Here is a 22,619-nt window from a genome sequence, read left to right on the forward strand (position 1 = left end):
CTTGGCTTGTAATCTTGTGACTTGGAATTGAGTTATCCCTCAGTATTTAATCGGAAAATAGTGTATTTCTAATATGCAATTATAAAAAAATCATCAATCACATTTATTACAAACATCTCATAAAACAGCAAACATTTATGGGGTTGTGGAAGGCAGCTAGGTTGTTCTGTAATGTAAAAAGATTTGCATATATAAAAAAAGAAACAGCAGGCAGCAAACAAGGTTTGTTTCTCTGATTTCCAAAAAGTAAAATTGCATTTGATATATCTACTCAATTTTTATTAAAGTACATTAAATATTTTTCTGGCAATAACATTGATCATCACTATAGTCTACCAAACTCACATTTTGAAATAACTAAACTCAAATCTTGATATACAGAAAAGAACTCTTTCTCCAGCCTCAGGGGTGAATCAGAGCTCCTCAAACATACTTGTGATGTTAAACGATATTACCTTGTATTTCATGTAGATGTATACATATGTGAAATTGTTGTTATTGTTTTTGTTATTGTTTTGCTTTCTATGATGAGAATATTTAAGTGACAATAGTGTTCTCAAAATAATTCTGTTTATAGTTTACATAGCTGGCATTGTTTGTATGTGTGTTAGAATAAAACGTGATTCTATGGAGAGAAAGTGGAGCTCTTTTTGTCCGTAGCCTTAAGGCCTCCAACTGTCGATACCTTAATCCACTAATCCCCTCTGTAATCATGTGTTCACGTGCTGTGCAAATACTCAGAAATCATTTTTAAAAACTCTTTCTTCCCCTAGTCAATAGTACACTCTACAGGCTGTACGTTATAAAGTAGCTGTAAAATCTTTGCATATATTTATATTATTTCTATTTATCAATATTAACATTGAAAGCTATCGTTTTGGGGCATATCTTTTCTTTTCAAAATGCCATGAAAATTGAAGCAATAAATAGGACACCAAGGGAAAATAAATGACATCACATTGTATAAATCTGCAGGATTTTTCATATTTGGCTTTCAACTATCGCCTTTAAAGATTCTGCCTTCCATCTACTTGTCAGAGACTGGATTTAATTTTTGTAAGCTGCATAGAATTCTACATGTTAAGATATTGATATAACAAATTGGTGAATGTTTTAGTGATTGATTCTTGCTGACCAAAATGGGCTTTTAGATTACATCTTTCTTTTTTTCCTTAAAAGACACCTGCTGAGACAGAAGTCTGACTGCCACACAAAAGAAATATATGGTTTTTTTCAACTGGTTCCATCTAGCAATTTGCAGTGCTATCAAAAATTGCATTTTTAATGAAAATTACCTAAGGATTTGGCAAAAAAACACAACAAAACACCTTGGTTAAAATAGACTAACTATCCACTCTCAGGCAGTATTAACATACTGATTGGCCGTTACTTCTGTCACTCTTCTGACTACAAAATTATGACAGGCCCCACAGCAGGAAGCAAATGATCATTAATACCCTGTCCTCTGGGACACAATAAACTGCCATTCACTTGCATACAAATAAAATACACAAGGCTGTCAGGCAAGGGAACAAAAAGGGAAAGATGTTTTTGCAAAATGATTTGATGCCAAGTGGGGTAGGCCCTCTCAAAGGGTTTTGTTTTTCATTCTATCTCATCATGGTAGAAAAATCCTTATATAGAGATTTTTTTTAATATCCTATTTTTCCTTACTTGATCTCTGTGAGCTCTTCAATTAAATTGTAAGATCTTGCTTCTGAGGCGAAAAAAAAATTATAATCCCATAATTAAACCCACAACCCAGAGAGCATTAAAAATTCTAAAATTTGATTAAAATGTAAGACAATGCACCTTCTTGGTTCAAATATAATGTGCAAGAACATTCTGGTTAATGCATTTGAATAACCCCATTACAATGAGCAGAAATAGAATATACTTCAATATCACATACTTGATGGGATTAATCAAAACAAAACACAATTGGAAAAAAGACATGCCTGGTCTTACAGTTGAAACTCTGCTGTCTATTTGTTACTCTAAAAGGTAAAGTCAAATTTATGTTTAATTAAATATTGTCATATGACTGGGATTATAATTTATTATAACCAGATGATATGGGATTGAGAAGTAAAATTAGGGCAACACTTTGTAAAGAATGGTGAATTAATCCCTTTGATATTTATTAGAGCAACAACTACTCTGATAAATATTAATTTCAATCACCCAACCTAAACTTTTTCTAAAGGCATAGTAGAGAATACAACAATTTCTGGCAGACTCAGATGCCTTTCATAGATTGTATATTCGCCAGTCTAAAACGATAAAGCATTATTTTTAACCTGAAAAAAGTATAGAATGTATATATTTAGAGTTTTCTAATTTAGTTTAATTAGTTTAATGGTATTGCTTCCCCTAAATTTGTATTCTCATTGTGAATTTCCAATGAAACAGACAGATGTTTTGCTCAAGGATTCGAGAGTTGGTATGTGTATATACTCCCAATTTATAAATCAACTTTCAAAGAATTCGAACAAGAGACTGTTGTTGATTCTATCATTTAAACTCTGGGATAAAAGGAACAAACTACTGATATCCCAATAACATAGACAAATATTGAATGCATTGTATGAAATGAAAGAAGCTACATAATGTATGATTCCATTTATATTATTATCTAAAAGGCAAAAATATAGGGACAAAAAAGCAGATTAAGGGTTATCAGGAGCTGGAGGTGGAAGAAAAAGTTGACTACAGATAAGCACAAGTAATTTTTTGATGTGATGGACCTAGCACATCACAAATTGATTTTAGTGACAGTTACACAATGATGTACATTTATCAAAACTCACAGAGCTATGCACAAAAATGAGTGAATTACACGGTATGTAAATTATACCCCAATAAATCTTACTTAAAGCAAAACAAAACAAAAATTCTCTAGGTTTAGCAATGTCAAGATATTACCAGGATGTTCTGAATTGGGGTCATTTAGTCTGGCCAAACTAGCAGAAATGACAGTCAGATCTTTAGAACTGGGCAGTTAGCAGCCTTTTTCTAGTAATAGCCTGTAGTAATACAGCTCCCAATGTTGAAGGCTAGAAAGACTGAAAGCAGATTAAAAATACTCACTGCTATCTTAATGTTTCCCTCACATAGCATTAAGCAAAAGCAAAACTACAATATATTAGTTAACACATTTCACCAGAGATATAGATTATCATCTTCAACAGGAAAAGGGGAAAATGGCAGAAAATCCAATTCTGTTCGGCACACTAACTCCTTCCTCTTTTCTTCACTTGCCTCCCACTTTAGCCCTTAGACACGGTGACATTATTAACCGCACTGCTAATGGCCAGGAAATAATCCGCATCCTTTTGTTACATGGCAGCTAGAGGCAGGTCTTATTTTTACAGCAGTGAATAGATTACATTGTCTAAATATAGAAATTAAATGTCGCCTCTCAGATATGATAGAATTGCCACTATGTTCCAGTAACCTTAAGGAAAAGAATTTAAGCATAGAAAATAAAGACCAACCCAGAAAATTTTTTCAGCTCCTTTTTTAAAAAATAGACTTTATTTTTTTTAGAGTAGTTTTAAGTTCACAGCAAAATTGAATGGGAAGTAGAAATTTTTTCATCTACCTGCTACCCCACACATGCACAGTCTCCCCCATTATCAACATCCCACCCCAGTGTGGCACATTTGTGACAATCAATGAAGCTACATTAACACATCATAATTATTCTAGTGCCCATTTTTTTACTTGACGTGTTGTTAACACTTTTCCATGTTATGACGCGGTTACAGTGATTGTTTCTGAGGGTTGACTAATATTCCATTGACACCCTGCAGACAATGACTAGTTTAGAAGGGAAGCATCCCTGCCTTTTGGAAGGGATCACAGTTTACTGTTGGAGTTAAGGACTAATGTTTGGGACATGGGAAGCATTCAGAAGTTTCACTTCCTGAGACATATTTGGGTATGAAATTCATCCAAAGTAAGCGTAATCATCTTCAGAAGATAAAAAGGAAAGGGAGCTGAGCAGCAGCAAGCTCTCTCCTGCGCTCCAGGTTTCTGCTTGGTGCTTTATATGCACAATCTCATTTAATCCTCGTCTATGGATCCACAATACCTGCTTCTTGCAGACCAAGAAGCTAAAGTTGAGTGAGAAGATTCTTGGAGCTTCCTGAGCAAGTTGGTGACAAGGTAAATATTTAAATCGAGGTTTGTTATACTGCAGACACCCTGTTTCACCAAGGACTACTGACTTGTGTAAGACCAGCAGTTAAGTCTACAAGAGATTCCTGGTCATGATATTTCTTCCTACATTTCGTAAGTAGAAAGAAGATCAGGTAAGCTACAAAGGATGGTGTCCTCCTTTCTGTGTTAATTAAACGATCCCCTAAAATTCATTGTTGACTAGTTAGGCAATAAGTACTTATTGAGAACAAGGGCAGAAAAACATTGTGGGTGACAATACAGACCTGGAGTCAGACTGCCTGCATTCTGCCCTCCCTGGATCTTGTTTTCCTCACCTATATCATGGTAATAATAATTGTAGTTGCCACAGAAGGTTATTGTGAGAATTACAAGAGAGAATCTTTAACAATTGTTATTGTTGATATGGTTGTTGATGCTGTTGTTATTCACCTGCTAATAGTCGACTTGTCAAAGCTGTTGTTGAGTTGTTGACATTGTTGTACACGTTGTTGCTACTGTGGCGCTAGTGTTGATGTTGTTGATGTCATCACTGCCCATATTGTTGACTTGTTGACACTGTTAGCAACAGTCTTAACTTCTTTAGAAGTCATTCATTGTTAATGTTTTTTTTTGCCAGAAATCTTATCTCTATTTAATATTTTAAGTTTATTAACTTTATTGTGGTGACATTGATTAATAAAATTATATGGGTTTCAACTGTACAATTCTATAACACATCATCTGTGTATTACACTGTGTGTTGACCACCCAAAGTCAAATCTCCTTCCATCCACATATGTATGAATTTTTGTTTTTTTCTTGTTTGTTTGTTGCTTTTAATTCTACATCCCATATATGGTTCTGGACTTTTTCCATCTGACTTATTTTACCTAGCATGGTATTCTCAAATCCATTCACATTGTGGCAAATGGCAGTATTTCATCATTTCTTATGGCTGAGTGATATTCCATTGTATATATGTACTACATCTTCTTTATCTAATCATCTATTGAAGGACACTTCAATTCTTTCCATGTCTTGGCAGCCATATATAATGCTGCAATGAACATAAGGGTACATATATCTTTACGGATAAATGTTTTCAAATTTTTATGTAGATATCCTGAAGAAGGATTGCTGTGTCATATGGTAATTCTATTCTTAATTTTTTGAGGAACGTCCATACTGTTTTCCATAGTAGGGTTCCTTTTTCTCCACAATCTCTCAAAACTTGCTATTACTCGTTACCTTGTTGATAATAGCCATTCTAAAACTATGAGGTGATATCTCATTGTGGTTTTGATTTGCATCCCCTAATAGCTAGTAAAGTTGAGCATCTTTTCAGATATCTGTTGGTTGTTAGTATGTCTTCTTGAGAGAAGTGTCTGTTCAGGTCCTCTGCCCACTTTATAATTGGATTGTTTGGGTTTTTGTTGCTGAGTTGTATGAGTTCTTTACGTATTTTGGATATCAGTCCCTTATCAAAGGTGTTGTTTGCAAATACCTTCTCACATCTGCTTCGTTGCCTCTTTGTTTGTTGATGGTTTCTTTTGCTGTGCAAAAGCTTTTTAGTTTGATAGAGTCCCAAAAGCAAATATAAATATATTTGCTTTTACTTCCCTTGCCTTTGAGGTCAAATTTATAAAATCCTCTTTGAGCCCAAGGTCTATAAATTTAGTACCTATGCTTTCTTCTATGCAATGTATTGTTCAGTTCTTCTATTTAGGTCTTTGATCTATTTTGAGTTAATTTTGGTTTATGGTGACCGCAGTCCAGTTTCATTCTTTTGCATGTGGCTTTCCAATTTCCCCAGCACCATTTATTGAAGAGGTGTTCTTTTCTCCATTGCATGTTTTTGGCTCCTTTGTCAAAAATTACTTGCCCATGTATATGTGGGTTTATTTCTCAGTTCTCAATTCTCTTCCATTCATTTGTGTGTCTGTTTTTCTGGATGCTATTTTGATTCTTGTCACTTTCTGGTATAAATTGAAGACAAGGATTGTAATACCCCCAGACTTGCTCTTTTTTCCTTAGGATTACTTTAGCTGTTCAGAATCTTTTGTGATTCTGTACAAATGTAAATAATTTTTATTCTATTTCTTTAAATAGGGATTTTGATGGGGATTGCATTAAATCTGTTTGTTGCTTTGATAATATGGCCATTTTAACTATATTGCTTCTTCCAATTCATGAACATGGAACATCTTTTCATTTCTTCTTCAATTGCTTCTTCTTCAATTTCTTTTAATAATATCTGTAGTTTTTTAATTGTATAAACTTAAATCCTTTAAGTTTATTCCTAGATATTTTATTCTTTTTGTTTCAATTGCAAAAGCAATTCATTTTTTCTTTTTTTAGAAATTGCATTGTTACTTTATAGGAACACAATGGATTTTTCTACACTGATTTTGTATCAGAGAACTTGACTGTAGCTGTTTATGGTTTTTAATAGTTATTTTTTAGTAAAAAATCATGTCATCTGTAAAAAGTGACAATTTTGCTTCTTCATTCCCAATTTGATGCCTTTATTTATTTCTCTTGCCTGATTGCTTTGCTTAGGACTTCCAGTACTATATTGAATAACAGTGGTGATTGTGGGCATCTTTGTCTTGTTCTTGATCTTAAAAGACAATATTTCAGTTTTTCTACATTGAGTATATTAACTGAGGGTTCGTCACATATGGCCTTTATTATGTTGAGGTACTTTCCTTCTGTACCCATTTTATTGAGTGTTTTGATCATAAATGGAAGTTGTATTTTGTCAAATGCTTTTACTGCATCTGATATATTCATATGATTTTTACCCTGTATTTTTTAACGTGGTGTATCACATTAATTGATTTGCATATGTTGAATCATCCTTGTGCCCTTGGAATAAATCCCACTTGATCGTGATGTATATATAACCTTTTTAATGTATTGTTGTATTTTATTTTCTAGTATTTTGGTTAAGATTTTTGCATCTGTATTCATCAGAGATATTGGTCTGGAGGGGTTTTTTGTTTGTTTTTTTGTTTCTGGTTTTTTTGTTTTTGTTTTTGTTTTGTTGTTTTGTTTTGCTTTGTTTTTTTTGTCTGTAGGGGTATTTTTGTGTGTTATCCTTACCAGGTTTTGGTATTAAGATAATGTTGGCCTCATAAAATAAGTTAGGAAGTATTGTCATTTCTCTAATTTTTGGAAGAGTTTGAGAAGGACAGGTATTAATTAATCTTTCATCTTTTAATGTTGGTAGAATTCATTAGTGAAGTAATTGCTCCTGGATTTTTACTTTTGGGGAGGTTTTTGATGATTGTTTCAATTTCCTTACTGTTGGTCAGTCTATTTAGATTTCCCAGTACTTTGTGATTCAGTCTATGAAGGTTATACATTTGTAAGAACTTGTCCATTCAAGGGGAGAGACCAAAGAGACCTCTTATGCTGCCATATTTCTAACATCACTCTCAAAGAGAATTTTTGGTTATTACCCAATTTGGATTATATCCAGAAATGAGACATAAATGTAAAACATTAAAATTCTCAATTGTTTAGTTTAATGACATAAGGACAAATGGACAATTTTCAGCAATTGGAAAGATACATATCCATAAATGCAAACTCCACAGAAGGAAAATTTATTTTCCAACAAATTTGCAATCAAGCATGATGAATATAATCCATTCACTAAATAGAAAATGGTTAGCGTATGCTTCTTCTAAGGCATTATTCTAGGTGCTGGAGATAAACTGATGAATATGAGATGCTATTCTTGCCTTCATGGACTTTGCAACCTTAATTATCAGAGGTATAAAGTTTTGTGCCACAGTGATTGTCTTTCTAATCTATCTTGTATATAGAATGGAAAAATTAAAAGTAAATTCTATATTTTACTTTATTACATCACAATTAGGTGCTTTTTTAAAAATAGAAGACAATTTGTTCTTCAATGGGTTTGAATGTGATTCAAATCAATACTTTGTAAAATGCAATGACAGAGATTATTCCCTAAAATTCTGGGCTGAACTTTAAACAGAATTAATTAGTTCTGCTTGAAGGGATGTTAGTTACCCACACAATTTTCTTCTAAGCCTTTAGAAGTAATAGATAAATTTGTTATCATTTAAATTATTCATTATACAGCCAGGAATTTATTGTTAGTTTTCTATTATTATTAATAGCTAGTGTCTTTAACTAATCTCTCCCTGATTTATTATTTCTTTTTCCCTGATTTGTAAATCAGTTGAATATCCTCCAAACAGGTCAGTTTACTATTTATAGATAAACAGATTTAGTCAACTCTATTATTATAAAATAATTTTGTAATATTTTTGCGAAACACTTTCAGATATATATTCATTGCAATCCATTTATCACATGGCATTACATCTCCAATAAATTAATATGATCTGAATATTATGATTTGTTCTTCAAAAATATACTGTTTCCTAAATAATTTTTATATACAGACACAAGAAAAAATATGTACTGGATTATATATGGTTAGCTAGGTATCATCATTTCTTACTGTAAAAATACCTCAGCAGAGAACAAGCTAGAAACTACATTTCCAGAATCTCCTTGCACACATAGTTCTGAGTTAGAGGCCTCTATTGAGTGGCATTCACATGAGATTTGGAAAGAGGAAAAGACAAGAAAGCCATTACTCCTTGGATGAAGATGTGTTCATTCCCCTGAGCAGATGTGAGTGTCAAAGCAGGTTCCAGATGAGCATCTTAAGAATAACCCACATAGATCCTGCTGGCTGAACTGGTCTATGGGAACTACCCAGAGAGCTTTGAGAGCCCACGTAGCTGTTCACTTCAGTGCTGCATGCTGAAAGAGTTTTCAAAAAATTCTATAAGCTTTTAATTTATTGCATTAAAAGGCTTTCTGTCCAAACTACAGTGACTTCTGTATCCCTGATTAAACTCCTATTGACATAAATATCATGCAGTAAAAAACTGTAAAAACATCAGTGTTAAATGGAGTCACTTAAGACCATGAATGCTGCAGAGATTCAGAAGAGAAAGAGGAAATTTCAGCCTTGGGTAATGTGTAGTCATTGTGGAGTTACATTGAATGGGTACATCAGGCTTCCTTGTATTGCCCCTCTCTCTCCCTGAGTCAGCAGCTCCCAGAGCTTCTATTCATGCTGTAGTGTGGAGAGAAGATGTTTGCCATGTCTAAAACTCAAACGTTTCAAGGATGGATCTTAAGAGTGTAATGCTGAGCGAAACAAGTCAGACAGAAAAAGCAGAGAACCATGTGATTTCACTGATATGTGGTATATAAACCAAAAACAACAAAAGAACAAGACAAACAAATGAGAAACAGAAACTCATAGACACAGACAACAGTTTAGTGGTTACCAGAGGGTACGGGGGTTGGGGGGTGGGAGATGAGGGTAAGGGGGATCAAATATATGGTGATGGAAGGAGAACTGACTCTGGGTGGTGAACACACAATGGGATTTATAGATGATGTAATACAGAATTGTACACCTGAAATCTATGTAATTTTACTAACAATTGTCACCCCAATAAATTTAAAAAATAAATTGAAAAGAAAAAAGTTTCAAGGATGTACAAGAGGGTCTTTATTCAGCTATTCAACAAGTAAGTATTTATTGAGCAGTTACTTTGTGATAGGCACTGTTCTAAGTACTTGGGCTACTTGAGTGACCAAACGTGCAAAGTTTCCCTCATATAAAGGGTTTAGGCTCGAGCAAAGAATCATTAGGGAAAAAAAGCAATAAAATAATAAACAATTACATTACATGAGATGATAGAAAATACAAAATACCATGAGGAAAAGAATAAGTAGAGCAGAGAAAGGAGGACTGAGAACACAGGAACTGAGGGGTACATTGCAATCTCAGAGTAATCAGTGTAGCCCTCTTTGAAAGGTGACATTTGATCAGATTTTAGGTCAGAGGGTAAGTTATGTTGATATTTAGAAAATATCACACAAAGCAAGTGAAGAACCTGGACACAGCACTAAATGGGAACACGTCTGATATCTATGAGGTATGATCAGGAGGCGAGTATGACTAGAAAAAGCATTAGTGAGCTGAGAGAGGTTGGTAAAAATTACCCAATCTTAATAACATAGAGCAAAAGTATAGTAAGGATAGATAATGCCTAAAAATGTAGAAATTGATGATGTCATAAAAATGGAAATGTGAAGTGAGCCCCTTGAAATCTCCCCTGCACCTTATAACAAATTGAACAGCTATAATTCCACAAAGGACTCCCTGAACAGAACACAGGCAAGACTAAGAGGGGCGGGCGGCCAGATGGCTCAGTTGGTTAGAGCGTGAGCTCTGAACAACAGGGTTGCCGGTTCAATTCCCACATGGGCCAGTGAGCCGCGCCCTCCACAACTAGATTGAAAGACGATGAGTTGCACGGACCCTATCTGACCCCAATCTATCCTCCCAGAGCTCGCCACACCCAGTGCTAGAAGTGGAAAAGTACCAGTGTCAGATCAAAAGAACAGAATATTTGCAGTTCTGAGAACTTCAACTCACAGCCATGGACTCACAGCCCAACTAGTTCTGGTGAAGGGGAAGGAGTCTTGGGTGCAGGACTGGCTGGGCTGGTGGTCACCACCATTGCTTAGAGCCACCTCTCACAACCCACCCCGCCCCTGCACCCACTTATCTGTGTGGATCCCTGCAGCAATAAACAGAGCTTCTGAAACACAGAGGCTCTGGAACTGGTGCAGGAAGAACTTTGGAATTTTAGAAGCTCTCCAAATTCCCCCACTGAGACAGTGCCCTGATACCCAGGTGACCTGCTCTCAGAAGAGAAGCCTGCCTTCCAGGGAATCCATCCATTGTGTGAGAAGCCAGAACAGTGCAGTAAATATAACACTACAGCTTGACAGAGAATAAAAGGCTGCAGTCAGAGAGAAAATAAAACATTTTACCAACACTTACTGGAAAGCAAAAGAAGACCTCTTCCTATCAACCTGTTGCAGAGACCATTCCTGTAGATGCCTAGGAAAAAAATAATAATTTATTAATTGCCATGAATAACCAAGGTAACAAGGCAGCTCAAAAAGAAAATGAAACGTCTCCAGAAAATTAACTTAAAGACATAGAAATATGTGACTTAAATGACAGAGAATTCAAGACTGCAGTTCACAAAAAAAAAAAAACTCAATGAGAGGCAAGAAAACATAGACAGGCAGTTTAATGAACTCAGAAACACAATCAAAGAACAAAATCAACATTTACCAAATATATTGAAATCTTAAAAAGAACCAAATAGAATTTCTGAAGATTAAGAACTCAATAAAAGAAACGAAGAATGAAATAGCCAGCTTAGGTAATAGAGCTGACAAGATGGAGGAAAGAATCAGTGACATCGAATATAGTAATCTGGAAATGACACAGTTGGAAAAAGAGAGAGATTTGAGACTTAAAAGAAATGAAAGAACTCTACAAGAACTTTCTGACTCCATCAGAAGAGCAATATAAGAACAATGGGCATACCAGAAGCAGAAGAAAGGGAAAAGAAAACAGAGAGTATATTCAAACAAATAGTTAGTGAGAACTTCCCAAACTTGCGGAAAGAACTGGATCTTTGAATCCAAGAAACAAATAGAACACCTCAATCCCAACAGGCCTTCTCCAAGGCACATTGCAGAAGCTGTTGAAAATTAATTACAAAGAAAGAATTCTCAAGGCAACCAGGGAAAAGAAGATGGTAACCTACAAAGAAAAGCCCATTAGATTATCATCAGATTATTCAGCAAAAACTCTACAAGCCAGAAGGGAGTGGAATCAAATATTCAAACTATTGAAAGAGAGAAATTATTAGCCAACAATAATATATCCAGCAATGATATCCTTCAGATATGAAGGAGGAATAAAGACATTTCCAGATATACAGAAGCTGAGATGATTTTCTAACACATGATCTACACTGCAAGAAATACTGAAGGAGGCTATTTGACCTGAAACAAAAAAACAAAAGAATACAAAACACAAATAGTCTTACAGACAGACAGAGAGAAAGAGGAAATGGCAACCTCTACACCAAATAGGACACTATACACTTAACATAACACATAGAGTAAAGAAGAAAAAGAAATCACTTAAAGAGAGAGAGAGAGAGAGAGAGAGAGAGAGAGAGAGAGAGAGACAAGACAACTTACTACTGCAGTGCAAAAAATCAACTCACAGCATAAATAGGGATAATTTGTGACAACAAAAACATAAAAGGGGAGAGAGTAAATGTCTGAACTGTCACAAAGGAATGGAGAAAGTAAGCATGCTGAAGAAAACGGAACACTCTAAACATGAAACTTTCTTTTACATAAATGTAAGGGTAACCACTCAAAAAAAAAAAAAAAATCCAGAACTGAAATATATAACATACAAAAAGAAGAAATAGAAGGAAAAAGCATAGACTACCACCACACTGAAATAATAGACAGCAAGAAAAAGGCAAAGAAACAATGGAGACACAGTCCTACCAGAAAACCAAAGATAGGATGACAGGAATGCTCATATATAAATATTCTCCCTAAATGTAAATGGACTGAACTCACCAATAAAAAGGCACAGGGTAGCAAATTGGATCAAAAAACTAAACCCAGCCATAAGCTGCCTTCAAGAGACACATCGCAGCTACGAGGACAAATACAGACTTAAAGTGAAAGCGTGGACATTGACATTCCAAGCAAAAGGTATTCAGAGAAAAGCAGGTGTAGCACACTAGTATCAAATGAAACAGGCTTCAGCATAAAAAAGGTAACAAAAGACAAATATGGACATTTCATAATGATAGAAGGGGTTATACAACAAGAAGTCATAACAGTCACCAATATTTATGCCCCCAATCAGTGAGCACTGACATATACCAAGCAACTACTAACAGAACTAAAGGGAGAAATTGACTGAAACACAATTATAGTAGGGGACCTAAATACACCATTGACAGCTATGGATGGATCATCCAAACAGAAAATAAAGAAATATTAGCCCTAAATGACACATTAGATGAAATGGAGATAATTGACATTTATAAAGCACTTCATCCTAGAGCATCAGACTATACATTCTTTTCTAGTGTACATGGAACATTCTCGAGGATGGATCATATATTGGGACATAAAACTAGCCTCAGCAAATTTAAGAAGATTGAAATCATACCAAGCATATTCTCTGATCACAAGGCTTTGAAATTGGATATCAACTGCAAAAAGAAAGCGGGGAAAAAACACAAATACATGGAGATTAAACAACATACTTTTAAAGAACGACTGGGTCAAAGAAGAAGTTAGAGAAGAGATAAAAAGATACATAGAAACAAATCACAATTAAAATACATCCTACCAAAATTTTTGGGATGCAGCGACAGCAGTTTTAAGAAGGAAATTTATCTCATTACAGGCCTATCCCAAGAAACAAGAAAACTCCAAATAAATAGTCTCATGTTACACCTTAAAGAACTAGAAAAAGAAGAACAAGTGAAACCCAAAGTCAGCAGAAGAAAGGAAATAACAAAAATCAGAGAAGAACTAAATGAAATAGAGAACAAAAAGACAATAGAAAAAATTAATGTGACAAAGAGCTGGTTCTTTGAAAAGATTAACAAAATTGACAAACCCTTGGCTAGACTCACTAAGATAAAAAGAGAGAGGACACTAATTAACAAAATCAGAAACAAAAAAGGGGAACGTTATCACAGACACCACAGAAATATAAAGGACCATCCAAGAATAATATGAAGGACTATATTCCACCAAATTCAATAACCTAGAAGAAATGGACAAATTCATAGAAACATATAGACTTCCAAGGCTGAACCATGAAGAACTGGAAAATCTAAACAGACCGATCACCAGTAACGAAATTGAATCAGTCATCCAAAACCTTCCCAAAAGCAAAAGTCCGGGACCAGATGGCTTCACTAATGAATTCTACCAAACCTTCAAAGAGGATCTAATACCAATCCTGCTCAAACTCTTCCAAAAAATTGAAGAAGAGACAGTACTCCCTAACTCATTTTATGAGACCAACATTACCCTGATACCAAAAACTGGTAAGGACAACACAAAAAAAGAAAACTACAGACCAATATCTCTGATGAATACCGATACAAAAATCCTAAATAAAATTCTAGCAAATCGAATACAACAATGCATTAAAAAGATTATTCATCACGACCAAGTGGGGTTCATCCCCGGGGCACAAGGATGGTTCAACATCCGCAAATCCATCAATGTGATACATCACATAAACAAAATAAATGACAAAAATCATATGATTATATCAATTGATGCAGAAAAAGCATTTGACAAGATACAACATCCATTTATGATTAAAACAATAAAATAGGTATAGAAGAAAATACCTTAACATAATAAAGGCCATATATGACAAGCCCTCTGCTAATCTCACAATTAATGGTGAAAAACTGAAGCCCTTTGCTCTACGTTCAGAAACACGACAGGGCTGTCCCCTATCACCTCTGCTTTTCAACATAGTGTTGGAAGTCCTTGCCAGAGCAATCAGGAAAGACAAAGAAATAAAAGGCATCCATATTGGGAATGAAGAAGTTAAATTATCACTCTTTGCAGATGACATGATGCTATATATAGAAAACCCTAAAGACTCCACCAAAAAGCTATTAGAAACAATCAATGAATACAGTGAACTTGCTGGCTACAAAATCAACGTACAAAAGTCCATTGGTTTCCTACATACTAACAATGAAATCTCAGAAAAAGAAATACAAAAAACAACTCCTTTTGCAATTGCATCAAAAAGAATAAAATACCTAGGAATAAATTAACCAAGGATGTGAAAGACCTATATGCTGAAAACTATAAGACATTTTTGAAAGAAATTGAAGAAGACACAAAGAAATGGAAAGACATTCCGTGCTCATGGATTGGAAGAATCAACATAGTTAAAATGGCCATATTACCCAAAGCAATATACAGATTCAATGCAATCCCCATCAAAATCCCAATGGCATTTTTTAAAGAAATGGAACAAAAAATCATCAGATTTGTTTGGAACCACAAAAGGCCTCGAATAGCCAAAGCAATCTTAAGGAAAAAGAACAATAATGGAGGTATCACACTTCCTGATTTTCGCTTGTACTACGGTGCTACAATAATCAAAACAGCATGGTATTGGCAGAAAAACAGACACATAGACCAATGGAATAGAATTGAGAACCCAGAAATAAAACCACATAAATATGGACAGATAATTTTTGACAAAGAAGCTGAAAACATACAATGGAGGAAAGACACCCTCTTCAATAAATGGTGCTGGGAGAATTGGATAACCACGTGCAAAAGAATGAAACTGGACTGCTATTTGTAACCATGTACCAAAGTTAATTCAAAATGGATCAAAGACTTAAGCATAAGACCTGACACTATAAACTGCATAGAAGAAAACATAGGTACTAAACTTATGGACCTTGGGTTCAAAGAGCATTTTATGAATTTGACTCCAAAGGCAATGGAAGTAAAAGCGAAAATAAACGAATGGGACTATATGAAACTTAAAAGCTTCTGCACAGCAAAAGAAACCATCAACAAAATAAAGAGGCCACCAACTGAATGGGAGAAGATTTTTGCAAACAGTGCCTCCGATAAGGGGCTAATATCCAGAATATACAAGGTACTCATGCAACTCAACAACAACAAAACAAACAACCCAATTGAAAAATGGGCAGAGGACCTGAAGAGACATTCTCCAAAGAGGACATCCAAATGGCAAATAGACATATGAAAAAATGCTCAACATCACTAATCATCAGAGAAAGGCATATAAAAACCACAATGAGATATCACCTCACCCCAGTCAGAATGGCTATCATCAACAAGACAAATAGTAACAAATGTTGGAGAGGCTGTGGAGAAAAAGGAACCCTCATACACTGTTGGTGAGAATGCAGACTGGTGCAGCCGTTATGGAAGGCAATGTGGAGGTTCCTCAAAGAATTACGAATAGAATTGCCATATGACCCAGCAATCCCTCTCCTGGGTATCTACCCAAAAAATCTGAAAACATTTATACATAAAGATACGTGTGCTCCAATGTTCACTGCAGCTTTGTTTACGGTGGCCAAGACATGGAAACAACCAAAATGTCCTTCGATAGATGAATGGATAAAGAAGTTGTGGTATATATATACAATGGAATACCATTCGGCGGTAAGAAAAGATGATATAGGAACATTTGTGACAACATGGATGGATCTTGATAGTGTAATGCTGAGCGAAATAAGTCAGACAGAAAAAGCAGAGAACCATGTGATTTCACTGATATGTGGTATATAAACCAAAAACAACAAAAGAACAAGACAAACAAATGAGAAACAGAAACTCATAGACACAGACAATATTTTAGTGGTTACCAGAGGGTAAGGGGGGTGGGGGGTGGGAGATGAGGGTAAGGGGGATCAAATATATGGTGATGGAAGGAGAACTGACTCTGGGTGGTGAACAAACAATGGGATTTATAGATGATGTAATACAGAATTGTACACCTGAAATCCATGTAATTTTACTAACAATTGTCCCCCAATAAATTTAAAAAAAAAAGATGACATAAGAGGAGAGATCAAAAGGTACATAGAAACAAATGAGAATGAAAATACATCCTACCAAAATGTTGGAGATGTAGTAAAAGCAGTTTTAAGAGGAAAATGTATACATCGTTACAGGCCTATCTCAAGAAAGAAGAAAAATCTCAGAAAGATAACCTCACAATACACTTTAAAGAACTAGAAAAAGAACAAATGAAACCCAAAGTCAGCAGAAGGAATAAAAATCAGAGTAGAACTAAATGAAATAGAGAACAAAAAGACAATAGAAAAAAATTAATGCAACAAAGAGCTGGTTCTTTGAAAAGATTAATAAAATTGACAAACCCTTGGCTATATTCACTAAGATAAAAACAGAAAAAACACAAATAAAATCAGAAACGAAAAAGAGTATGTTATCACAGACACCACAGAAATACAAAGGCTCATCCAAGAATACTATAAAGGATTATATGCCACCAAATTCAATAACCGAGAAGAAATGGACGTGTTCTTAGAAACACACAGCCTTCCTAGGCTGAATCACGAAGAATTGGAAAATCTAACAGACCAGTTAGGAAATTGAATCAGTCATCCAAAACCTTCCCAAAAGCAAAAGTCCAGGACCTGATAGCTTCACTAGTGAATTCTACCAAACATTCAAAGAGGATCTAATACCAATTCTACTCAAACTCTTTCAAAAAATTGAAGAAGAGACAATACTCCCTAACTCATTTTATGAGGCCAACATTACCCTGACACCAAAACCTGGTAAGGATAACACAAAAAGAGAAAATTAGAAACCAACATCTCTGATGAATACAGATGCAAAAATCTTAAACAAAATTCTAGCAAATCGAATGCAACAATGCATTAAAAAAATTATTCATCACGATCAAGTGGGGTTCATCCCAGGGGCACAACTATTGTTCAGCATACACAAATCCACCAATGTGATACACCACATAAAAAAATTAAGGACAAAGACCTTATAATTATATCAATAGATGCAGTAAAAGAGTGTGACAATATACAACATCCATTGATGATTAAAACATTTAATAAAATAGGTAAAGAAGGAAAATGCCTTAACATAATAAAGGCCATATATGACAAACCCTCAGCTAGTATAATTAATGCTGAAAAACTGAAGCCCTTTGCTCTATAGTCAGCAACACAAAAGGGCTGTGCCTTATCACCTTTGCTTTTCAACATATTGTTGGATGTCCTAGCCAGAGCAATCAGACAAGAAGAGAAAGAAATAAAAGGCATCCAAATTGGGAATAAAGAAGTTAAATTGTCATTTTTTTGCAGATGACATGATGCTATATATAGAAAACCCTAAAGTCTCCACCAGAAAGCTATTAGAAACAATCAACGAATACAATCTAGTTGCTGGCTACAAAATCAACATACAAAAGTCCACTGCATTCCTAAATACCAACAATGAAATATCAGAAAAAGAAATAATAATAAAAAAGTTCCTTTTACAATTGCAACAAAAAGAATAAAATACCTACAAATAAACTTAAACAAGGATGTGAAAGACTTATACACTAAAATCTATACGACATTTTTCAAAGAAATTGAAGGAGACTCAAAGAAATGGAAAGACATTCCATGCTCATGGATTGGAAGAATAAACATAGTTAAAATGGCCATATTATCTAAAGCAATATACAGATTTAATGTAACCCCATCAAAATCCCAATGGCATTTTTTAAAGAAACAGAACAAAAAATCATCAGATTTGTATGGAACCACAGAAAACCCCAAATAGCCAAAGCAATCCTAAGAAAAAAGAACAATGCTGGAGGTATCACACTCCCTGACTTCAGCTTGTACTACAGGGCAATAATAATCAAAACAGTATGGTACTAGCAGAAAAACAGACACACAGACCAGTGGAATAGAACTGAGAACCTAGAAATAAACCAAAATATATGTATGAACAGATAATTTTCAACAAAGAAGCCATAAACATACAATGGAAAAAAGACAGCCTCTTCAATAAATGGTGCTGGAAGAATTGGAAAGCCACATGCAAAAGAATGAAAGTAGACTACTGTCTGTCACCGTGTACTAAAATTAACTCAAAATGGATCAAAGATCTAAACAGAAGACCTGAAACAATAATCTGCATAGAAGAAAACATAGGTACTAAACTTAGGGACCTTGGGTTCAAAGAGGATTTTATAAATTTGATTTCAAAGACAAGGGAAATAAAAGCTAAAATAAATGAATGGGATTATATCAAAATAAAAGCTTCTGCACAGCAAAGGAAATCATCGACAAAATAAAGAGACAACCGACTTAATGGGAGAAGATTTTTGCAAACAACACTTCCGATAAGGGGCTAATATCCAAAATATACAAGGAACTCATACAACTCAACAACAAAAGAAAAAAACAATCCGTTTAAAAAATGAGCAGAGGACCTGAATAGACATTTCTTCAAAGTGGACATATAAATGGTCAATAGACATATTAAAAAATGTTCAACATCATTAATCATCAGAGAAATGCAAATAGAAACCACAATGAGATATCACCTCACACCAGTTAGAATGGCTATCATCAACAAGACAAGTAATAACAAGTGTTGGAGAGGCTGTGGAGAGAAAGGAACCCTCATACACTGTTCGTGGGAATGCAGATTGGTGCAGCTGCTATGGAAGGCAGTGTAGAGATTCCTCAAAAAATTAAGAACAGAATTACCATATGACCCAGCAATCCGTCTCCTGGGTATCTACCAAAAAAATCTGAAAACATTTATCTGTAACTATTTATGTGCTCCGATGTTCATTGCAGCTTTACTTATGGTGGCCAAGACATGGAAAAAATCAGCGTCCTTCGAAACAAGATTGGATAATGAAGATGTGGTATATATACACAATGGAATACTGTTCTGCTATAAGAAAAGATGAAATAGTACCATTTGAGACAACATGGATAGATCTTGAGATTATTATGCTCAGTGAAATAAATCAGACAGAAAAAGTAGAGAACCATATGATTTCATTGGTATGTGGTATATAAAACTGAAAACAAAAAAAAAAACAAGACAAACAAATGAAAAAACAAAACTCATAGACACAGACAATAGTTTAGTGGTAAGGGGGGAGGAGGGTGGTAGATGAGGGTAAGGGGGATCAAATATGTGGTGATGGAAAGAGAACTGACTCTGGGTGGCGAGCACAAAATATGATATATAATGTATCACAGAATTGTACATCTGAAATCTGTAACTTTACTAACAATTGTCACTCCAATAAACTTTGTAGAAATAAAAAAATATAGAAATTAATGGGGAACATTCAATGTAGAAAGATTTTAAAAATTTAAAAGATGTTTCTTTAAAAATCTAGTGAAATTGGTAAACCTCTGAGAAGATGGGGCAAAAAATATGTTTAGATGGTACAAATTACTAATGTCAGAAATTTTAAGAGAGAAACCCTCATTTAATTAAAAAACTAATAAGAGGGTGAAGGGGAAGATTATATTTTCTATAAATGGCTCAAATATCTTCATTCCACATGCCCTTTTTTCCAATATAATTCTGACATTCTTCACATTCAGGGGTATGGTTTGTGTTCTCTCCCTGGAGTGTGGGTGGATTTGTGACTACAGAAAATATGATTTTATGTGACTTCTAAGACTAGGTCACAGAAGATCAAAAGTTTCTGGCTCCTTCTCTTGAGATAGCTGTTGTAAAGGTGAGAGTTTCACTAAGCTACTCCATGATATTGCTGCCTTGTTATCCACTTTGTTAGGCCCAGCGACCTGCAGGGGCCTTAAGCTGACAGTCACTCCCACAGGTAAACGCATGCCCTAGATGACAGGCTGCAGGGTCACAAGCAAATGTAACTTTTCGTTATAACTTCCCTAATAGCCCTTGTGATCAACAGTCTCCCCACCTCACCTCTGTTCCCAGGCCTTTTCCTTGTGCATCTGTCAGATAAGATACCCTGGTAGTTTACCAAAACCCCACTCTTTCAGTTTGAATAGACCGATCTGGCCTTAGCCCAGGAACTCCAAGGCATTCTATCTGCAGGTCCTAATGATGACAGTGTCCCAGGTCCTGACTTTCTGCCCGCAACATGCCTTGACCTCCCAATGTGGCCCCTCATGGTGTTCCATGTACTTCCTCTAGGACTTATGAATAACAATTTCTCTATTTCAATTTCTCCTGTAGTCTTTTGGTGAACGCATAGCTCATTATCCAGCACCCTATGTTTCACTTAACAGATGTTAATTTAACAAAGTCATAACATGTAATCCAACCACTATGTCAGGGTAAGTCTAAGTAGACTTAGAGGACTGCACAGAGAGAAACCAGGGTTCCTTCGCCTGCGGTTCTGGTTGAGCTCCCAGCAAGTACCAATTTGAATGAGTCTTCATGAAACTTAATCCTCAAGCCCAATAGATCCACTCCAGCTATTGACATGTATAGAAACAAGCTGGCTTAATGAGTCTAGCCCAAATTGCAGACCAATAAGTATGACAAGAATTTGTTGTTCTTTTAATGTAACAGGTCCACTAGGATTTCAGGCCATTTGTTATGCATTAATAGATTACTGATATGGAAATTTATGCCAACAAATTTAAGTATTTCCACAAAAATGGATAAGTTACCAGAAAATACCATTTACAAAAAGAGCTTCAAGAAAAGATAGACTATATGAAAAGTCCTATATCTGTTAAATAAATTAAATTAATTAAAACATTCTCCCCAAAATAGACTTAATTAAAATCTTCCTCAAAAAGCATTCACTCATAAATTTTATCAGTCATTCAAGAAATAACACCAATCTTACATGACACTCTTATATATGGTAGAATAGCTTTATGAGACTAACCCTCTTGCCAACAACAACTATAAAATCTAGGCAAAATATATAATGCAGCTATCTGAAGATATTTGAAATCAATCAAGAACAAGAATACTAGAAAGAAAGGAAAGATACTCTGTGAAATGAGCTCCACACATGCCACTCCTTTTCCCTGGGGGATTTGTTGATTTGCAGTGTGGGAAACAGAGGCCCAGCACTGTGTGCTAGCAAGAGCTCACAAAGTCGTATTGTTCTTAGGAGGCAAAAGCAGGATTTGGCATTTTCTAGGAGGTCAGTCTTTGAGAAGTGAAGAAAACTTAAGCATAGTGAACTCTAAATTTTATGTACAATTTCCTGTCAAGACATTTGCTGATTCCTCTTATGTTCAGTGTAAATTTCCAGGAAATAAATTGAGTGCTGAAGCTGGGAGCTTGAAGAACTGAGCAAAGATATGAGTAGTCAAGCAGAGAATATGACTCAATGAGGTGAAACAAACCTGATTGCTGTGGAGTATTTCAATGGAGACCAAGAAGAGCTACAACATAGAAGTGATAGGTATTCCCTAGGATTAAACGCAAATTAGAAAATGCTCAGGGCCTAATAAAGCCTAAAATGCCCCAAGATATTTGAAATCAACCAAGCATACTAGAAAGAAAGGAAGGATACTCAGTGAGATCAAAATGATCTGTGTAGAATCTGCCAGCCTTCAAGAAGAAAATTAAATCCTCTTTTGATGAAGAGGAAAATCAGGGCTTCTGTAGTTTCTCATACACAGTGTCCAACATTTGATCAAAAATTACTAGTTGTGCCAAGAAAGTATATACAATAACTGAAAATCAAGAGAAAAAAAATTGCCATTACAAACAGACTCCAAATGATCCATATATTGGAATTACCAGACTTTTAAAAACTATGATACATTTTCAAAAAACTGAGGAAATAATAATTTCATCAAAACATAGACTACTACTAAAAGTAATAAATTGAAATTATGAAACTGACAGGAAAAGAGTATTATATTTTTACATGAATTTTACATGAATGGACTTAATATCAGATAAGTCATGTTAGAGATAGATCAGTAGAA

Source organism: Rhinolophus sinicus, chromosome 17 (genome assembly GCF_057876585.1).
Source record: "Rhinolophus sinicus isolate RSI-liver-muscle chromosome 17, RSI-T2T, whole genome shotgun sequence".
Classification (NCBI taxonomy): Eukaryota; Metazoa; Chordata; class Mammalia; order Chiroptera; family Rhinolophidae; genus Rhinolophus; species Rhinolophus sinicus.